This window comes from Impatiens glandulifera, chromosome 1 (assembly GCF_907164915.1).
Source record: "Impatiens glandulifera chromosome 1, dImpGla2.1, whole genome shotgun sequence".
In the NCBI taxonomy this organism is placed as follows: domain Eukaryota; kingdom Viridiplantae; phylum Streptophyta; class Magnoliopsida; order Ericales; family Balsaminaceae; genus Impatiens; species Impatiens glandulifera.
In genome coordinates this window covers 91,120,439-91,128,050 of record NC_061862.1, presented here as the reverse complement: position 1 = coordinate 91,128,050, position 7,612 = coordinate 91,120,439, and the positions used below count along the sequence as shown (strand labels likewise).

Genomic DNA, 7,612 nt, shown 5'->3' with positions numbered 1-7,612 from the left:
TAAGATGATTTTTACAGGCACGCTCAATCCTATGGGACGAATTTTGAGTCAATTAGAGGCTTTTGGCGAGTTTAAGCTATTCACATCATTTAATGTTGCATGATCTCTTGATATGCTATATTTAGTCTTATTATGTGTTATTAGCGTTTCTGTAGATGGTATATTTGGGGATAAAGTTATTATGGGGGATCCAATTGAAAGGTATATTTGATTCTACGATATTATCATAGTATATTTGGCACTTTTGAGAGTGGATTTGATATAAACCTATAATGTATGTCAGCATAATCTGTTTGTGAATCTAAATTTCCAGATGGCCTGTATGTGATTGCTTGTTTTCCTTTTATTTATCTGGATTTACTCTTAAAAAAGTAGAGGCCTATGCTGCATTGAGAAAGCAAACATGTTACTGTTATTCTTTTACATTACACGCTTTTATGGCTTGGGCGGTTGTTCTATTTTCAGGACCTTTCTTGTGAATGAGTTGAAACAACAACACCTTCTTCATGATCGAAGTAAAGTGTATAAGGTATATGCTTTTAATCTATATTATTTTATTACAATAATGTGATTAGGGTAAATGTCACTTACTCAACTTTAATCGCATGATTCACTATACTAAAGTGAGAATCTAATATTTACTGGTTTTCTAACATTTTCTGCACTTATATTCATCAATTGATTTAGTTCTTGACCTAGATTCTCTACATCCACACCTCGGTTGGCTTTACTATGTTCTCTTATTACACAATACTATAAATTGATTACAATGCTGCATAGATGTTCATGTTATTTCATTTTATTGTGGATATAGTTGGAGAGGGAGAGATGCAAGGTATGACTAATGATCTGGATATAGAGCTTCGAAAGCTAAATTGCAGAACGACGGGTGGATTCATAAAGTTGGTGCTTACCGAGCAGAAAAATTATTTTCTTTGTAAATTTGCATAATTTTTATCCTACTGCTAACTTCTCCTCTATATTCTCTTCTCCGGTAATCTCTCTATTTCTTTATTTGCCATTGCTATATCATTTAAACGATTCATTTTGCATGTCAATCTCCTCTTCTTCACGTATTTATCAACTTCCAATTCATCGTATTGTCTTTGTTTGATTTGATTGCCCTGATATGCATAACTTGCTAATATTGATTGATTGATTGGGCTAGACTTCACCTTATATTCTTTGTATTGTTCTTAGATCTGAAAGTAGACCAGAAGATTAAAATTCTTCCATAATCTTTATCTTTAGCTCAAAATTTAGGTCAAGTGAGAGCTATTTTAAAATAGTAGTGTACAGTTCAATTCAATTAAATGAAAATGAAAAGAGAGAGACAGAGGAGCTTTATTATCCTCTACACTGATAATTCTTAAGATATGTTTGAGTTTTTGTTGTTGTGATGTACATTTTCTGTTAAGTTGCATACATGGTTGATACTTTCAGTATAACTAATTTATACTCACTTCATAGTTGTTAAACAGTTCATCTAGTTAGTGGAGTTTTTCTTTAACATCTCATTTTATTTGTTAAGAACTTGAACACGTTTATTATGTTTTTTGCAATCTGAAAACATGCCATTTGATTGGTTAATTATTATGTATTGTATACAACATGTAAGGCATGCCCAAGGTTCCATAATGTAGCAGGAGAAAAAGAACATAGTGCATACATGTCAGAAGAGTTTTTTGATGCAAAGCTCACACATCTTGGCTGGCAGCAGGTAGTAAATTTAGTCAATAATTCATGTCAGATTATCTCATGTAAATATATATCCAAATTTACAAAACATATATACTCCCAACAAGGTTATTTTGAAATAACCAGTTGGTTATTCAAATAACCCAAGATCGAACAAGCCTTTGCAGATCCACGCTATGGTGATTTTCAAGCTTATCACGCGTTCCATATTATAACATAATTACAATAAAATTGATTAGCTATGTTGAACTGCGTTTCAGTCTGTTTTCTTATCTGAATGGATAAGCCAGCCAACGAGCAGTCAATCAATGGCGGAGAAAAGTTTAAAATACGTAATCCTAGGCAGTAACGCTGGTGTAAGTTGCGCAATTCTGATATTATCGTACTCTAATCGAAGTTTGATGTAGGACGAAGATACCGAATCCATTGTATATCTTAATTATGTTATGCTCAGGTGCTATCATATATCATTATTTGCGTTGCAGTTGTCGAGGAATGAGAGATTGAATTGGGTTTCCAACTAATGTCAAACATATTGCACATTTTGGCTTCATATGACTGAAAACTTCTTTCCTTCCACCCTAATTTTTGCTAACTCCACCAAAATGAATTGATGCAATATTGTATTATTATTTTAGGGTTATGCTGCTAGAGAGTTCTAGCAACAGGGTGTTAAGAGGGTGTTAAGTCAGGCGAGCTTGCAATTATTTCTAAAGAAGCGGTATGCATGACTTTCCCTGCATCTTTTGTCTTTTTCATGTATATTGTTAATTTGTTATTGCTATTTGATTTTGATTTCGTTCATTTTGGTCATCACTATTAGTACTTGTGATGATGGACCTTTTTTGGCTTTCAGGATGCTCCTTATGAGCGTCCAACTCTTAGCATTTATATTTCTTGTCCATTTAATACTGATTCTACTTAGGATGCTTAAAATGAGCTCAGATCTGCAGTGGGATAATCAATTATTGAAAATGTTGTTGTTCATATAAGTCCGTAACTAGCTTTCTGTGAACTTATCTGTTACTTTTATAATTCTTATCATTTTTTTCTTGTTGATTTCGATGAAAGGAAATTTATGTATTCACGGTTAAAAGGTCTTCTGACAAAGTATAGTCCAAAGAGAGTTGTTGATACCAATTACAGATGTTGATACTTACAAGTGGAACTATTGAGTTTTATTTCCTCTACTTCCAATTTCAATAGAAAAATCTAACATACAACTTCCATTGGAACATGAAAGACTAGGTTTACTGGGATTGGTGTTGGAGATACTTATGCAGGTTACATTACATAAGCTTTAGTTGAGTAAATCTCTATTAATTGGGATTTCTTGTTTTATAGTGTGTGAAGATTGAGTAAGTTAAAAGAGATTTATTTGACTCAACTGCTGGATATAGAATTGTCTTTTTGTATAATATAGTATTAAAGTCTCTTTTGGAATGCATTGGTGTGAAAAAATTATCCAAACACTTTTTGTTGAGAGTATTTAAGAATAGAAGTGGTGTGTTTGACATTTTTTTTCGCATTAAGTTAAAAGGAAATTTACTTTCTTTTTCTCATTTAGTTAAAGGAAATTTACTTTGTATTTACCATTTGTTTATGTTGGGCAATGAAATGTTTTTCTTTGGATCTCATTGCAGGCAACATACCACATTATTAATTCAGCTGCAATGCAAAATCTAATTACATGTCTGGTGGTCACATATCATTTCCAAATTGTGTTAGAGATGCTGTGGAGTTGGTGCCAAAAAAATAGGATGTATAAAATTGTCTTTTAATTGTTTTTAAACTATTAGAACATTTGTAATATATTAGTTAATGTTTTTTATTTAAGTATTAATATGATTTTATGAGATAATTTTGTTGAGATTATTTATATTTCATTTTTTATTATTTAAAATGTTAATAACGAGTAAAAAAATGATATTTTAAATGTTCTTTTTATTGATTATTTAATTTAAAATAATAAAAAATTTTATTATAAAAATTGAAATATAAAATAAAATTGTAAAAAATGAAATACACTTTTGGCAACGCTTATTTTAATGTTACCGACGCTTAAATAAGCGTTGTTAAAACTTACGCCCACCCTGCTTCTGGCGACGTTAAGATAAGTGTCGGTAATATTTTTAGCGACGCTTTTAAGGGTTGACAAAAGTTTATTTAAGCGTTTCCGAAAGCCTTTTTTGTTGTAGTGTAAGTTGTATTAGTGATTGGTACATATATCAATCGCTATTACCTATAAAAAAATTAAATTAACCTTTGAGCATCCATGTTCCCAATCTGTTTCTCTTTCTCCCTTCCCCTGCGCGCCGACTGCTCAATAGATCTTACAATCTTATTGCTTATAATTTGTTCCAGAAAACATCAACACCGCCAATCGACCAATCAAAATTGGATGTCCTCAAATTTCAAGGCTAGAATCGAGGCCTACAATCGTGTACAGGCAGCAGCAATTGCCTTCGGTGAGAAGCTCCCTATCCCTGAGATCGTTGTCCTAGGAGCTCAGTCCAACGACAAGAGCTCACTCTTGGAAGATCTATTGGTCAATACAATCCTCTCTCTATCTATTGCGTCGAGTTCTGTTTCCATAGCGGAGGACGTCATTTTTCAGCCTAAAACGTTCTCTTCAAAACTTGCAAGTCAAAATTAAGGTCAATTATTTTCCTCTTAGTCTTCCTTTATTTGATTTTTTTTTATATTTCATTTTTGTCATCTAAAATCGATGAGATTACTATTATTTATTTTTTATTTTTTCAGTATGGGTGCTTAAAACACTAAATTGTCGTATTATTTTTCACTCGTTAAACTTTCTTCTTAGAAAACTTTGGAATCTGAATATATATTGTCCTGGTTAATATAAACTGACATTGTACAACTATCATTACGTCTCATTCACTACAACAAATTAGACATCCCCGACGTTTAAAAAGACTTTTGCCGACGTTTAAAAGCGTCGCCAAAGATATCACCGACGCTTAAACTTGTGTCACCAAAAGCAGGGTCGTTGTAGGTTTTCAGCGACGCTTAAATAAGCGTTGGTAAAATTAAAATAAGCGTCGCCAGTACCATATATTTTTGAATTAATTCTTAGCCCATTATTTTTTCGGTTTTTTTGTTTTATTTTTTTTATTCGGTCTATATTTTTTTTCTCCAGATTTTATTTTATGCTTTTCATGCAATTATATTTTCATTTTTTTACAGTTATTATTTATATATTTTAATAATTATTTTCAAATTTAAACAAAAATTCTAAATACATAAGAAATACTAATGAGATACAAAGTTTTTAATCAAAAATATGAAAACCATTAAATACATCCTAAAGTTGTGTCTATTCATTGCATATACACAATCTATAATTTAGTAGATTAGGCTTTAGACCTTTTCAATATCCCACAAGTTAAAAATATCGTCTTCTGCTGAACTGCCAAAAACAGATGACTTGTCTAGAGACCACTACAAAAATAATAATAATAAATCATTGAAACAATTGTCAGAAGCTATTGTAAAAATCAACCTGCAATTCATTTATTGTCAGAAGCTATTTTCAATAGATAAATCAACCAAAAAAAAAGAATAACTGATCATATATTGCAAACCTGTACACAGAGAACAACAACATCATGACCCTCAAATACATGAGCATGTGATCCAACCCCTCCAGACTTAAGATTTCGACGGTCAAACATGCGTATGGTATAATCAGCCGATCTGTTGAATACCATGCAAATTAAATGAAACTCGGAATCAAAAACTATAGAAAATACTCAGCAACGCATCAATGAAGTTACATCCTCATGTACAAAAAGTAGAAATGTGTATATGAACTCGTGTTAACTTAACTTCTAACAAATTTACTGAAAAATCACATAATGGCAAGGAAATTACATACCCTGTCAGAATAAAATTAACATTGTGTGGATTCCAATCAACACAATAAAGGTCAGCATCGTGAACTTTCTCAACCGATAGAAGAGACAAGTGAATGTCATTGATAGATCAGGACTATAGGCAAAAGATGAACTGGTAATAATGTTGCATGTAAGCATTTAGGGATCTTAAACCCGCATCCTTCCTTTTTAGCAAGGAAAAAAACAGAATAAAGTTATTGTAAACTATAAAGTAGGGTTCCAAATAGCTCATCCTCTTTGAGCAAAGTGGGGATTTTTTCCAACAAAAATGGCAGGCGGTCACATTAAGTAGGAAACATGAATTCGGATGGTTATTTTTAACTTGAATAGCTTTATAGGGGGTCATTCTTTTTTCCTCAGTGGTTCGTATAATTGACTAGCAGCCTCCATGACAATTCATTTAATACAAACATGAACTCTTATATATTATTTATAATCATGCTATTACACTTATTTATTAGATGTTATCAATAGTTATAATCATCAAAATAAATATTGTATATATCATGTATTGATGGATAATTTTGCAAAAGGTTGGGTAATGTTTGTGTTTGCACCTTGAAAGATGATAAGAATAAAATATTATTTATATTTTGTTCTTTTCATATTTGATTATATACGCATTTTATAATAAATGCTTATGGTTGTGCTCCTTTATTACCATAATATGAAATGAGTAAAGAATGTGACGAAGAAAAAGATAAACTTTTGATTTCTCCGCTTTCAATTGAAATCTACAATTAGATTTAATTCACAAAAGAAGATCCTAAAAAATAGTTGCCTTAGTTTTCAGAAGTACTAAGTCTGGTTCTAAAGCATAGTATACTTTATTGAGGCAGTACCCAGTAGATTTTATTGTCCCAATCATGTAGTAATAATCATAATCACTTCTAAGAAAAACTTGAAATTATTAAGCTCGTGAAGTGAATTACAACATAATGTACCTACCAACGCTACAGAATTTCTGCCCACTTTAGTACAAAAGAGAGTCAGATAAAACAGTATTAATAGCTATATATACGACTAATAGCTATATATACGACAGAAGAAAAAGGCAAGCAACCAGGATGATAAAATTTACTCAGTTCTACACGGGAATACCCTGACAAATATATAATAATACAGATGATCCATATAACAATTTTATGACTAGAAACAAAAAAAAATGCATAAAAATAGTGCTCCATATTTGCTAAATTTCCAGATTTCACTAAGCTAGACTTTCATTATGAACTGGAGTTTGGGAAGGCAGTTCCTAATGCAGCAAACATGATCTATACTTTTGTGAGAGTAATGATTTTAATAACAAATGTAGGAACTATAAAACAAGATTTTGATAATTCTCCAGTTCACAACCTTTTTCTACTGACATTTTTTAAAATAGTGGACTTAATGTTCATAGATATTGTAACACAAGTTCACATGTAAAGTTACTGGTCTCTATAAAACGAGCAAGAATATTTAGAGAGAAATGTAAAAAAATCATAAAGAATAAACATGTATAGTACTTGTATGTTCAAGAACAACAAAAAACCCTAGATCAAGGGTCTTGATTGTAGATACTACTCTTCCTACCTTGATGGGAAAAACTACACATCTTCCACAGTATCATCATGCCCTTGGTATGTACCTCTAGGACAAAGATTAGGGCCATCGACAGATTTCTTAGCAACCTTTGAGTTGATTTTGGAGCTAACACCAACAGATCCTGGAGACTTAGAAGATGCCCTTGGTAAATACAGAACACATGCCCCATAACTGAACGACATTTATCTACATTTAAAAGAACAAAACAGAGTACTATTGGAGCATGGATGGGTGAGAATCAAATTGAGATCAGAATTCATTCCCTATTTCTCTTTAAATGGTGTAATAAACCAAACACATCACTTGAAAATCTCAAGGGTGTTTGACGAGGTAAAGGAAAAAATTTTCCTCTAAACATAAGCCCCATAGCTTTCCAATCCAAGAACAAATTATCTTCTGATTAAAAGTGT

At 31.7% G+C, this 7,612-nt stretch overlaps 2 long non-coding RNA genes across 2 annotated transcripts in view; both read left to right on the top strand.

The window, feature by feature from the left end:
* Window positions 1–826, top strand: part of LOC124922299 — a 2,050-nt gene extending 1,224 nt beyond the window's left edge. Inside the window, exons 2-3 of the long non-coding RNA XR_007097793.1 lie at window positions 466–529; window positions 815–826. This is a non-coding gene — a long non-coding RNA (uncharacterized LOC124922299). The remainder of the gene's footprint in view (window positions 1–465; window positions 530–814) is intronic.
* Window positions 827–875: 49 nt separating this feature from the next.
* LOC124922298 lies at window positions 876–2,364 on the top strand. Its single transcript, XR_007097792.1, has 3 exons — window positions 876–994; window positions 1,619–1,720; window positions 1,959–2,364. It is a non-coding gene; the product is annotated as an uncharacterized LOC124922298 (long non-coding RNA).
* Window positions 2,365–7,612: the final 5,248 nt, after the last annotated feature.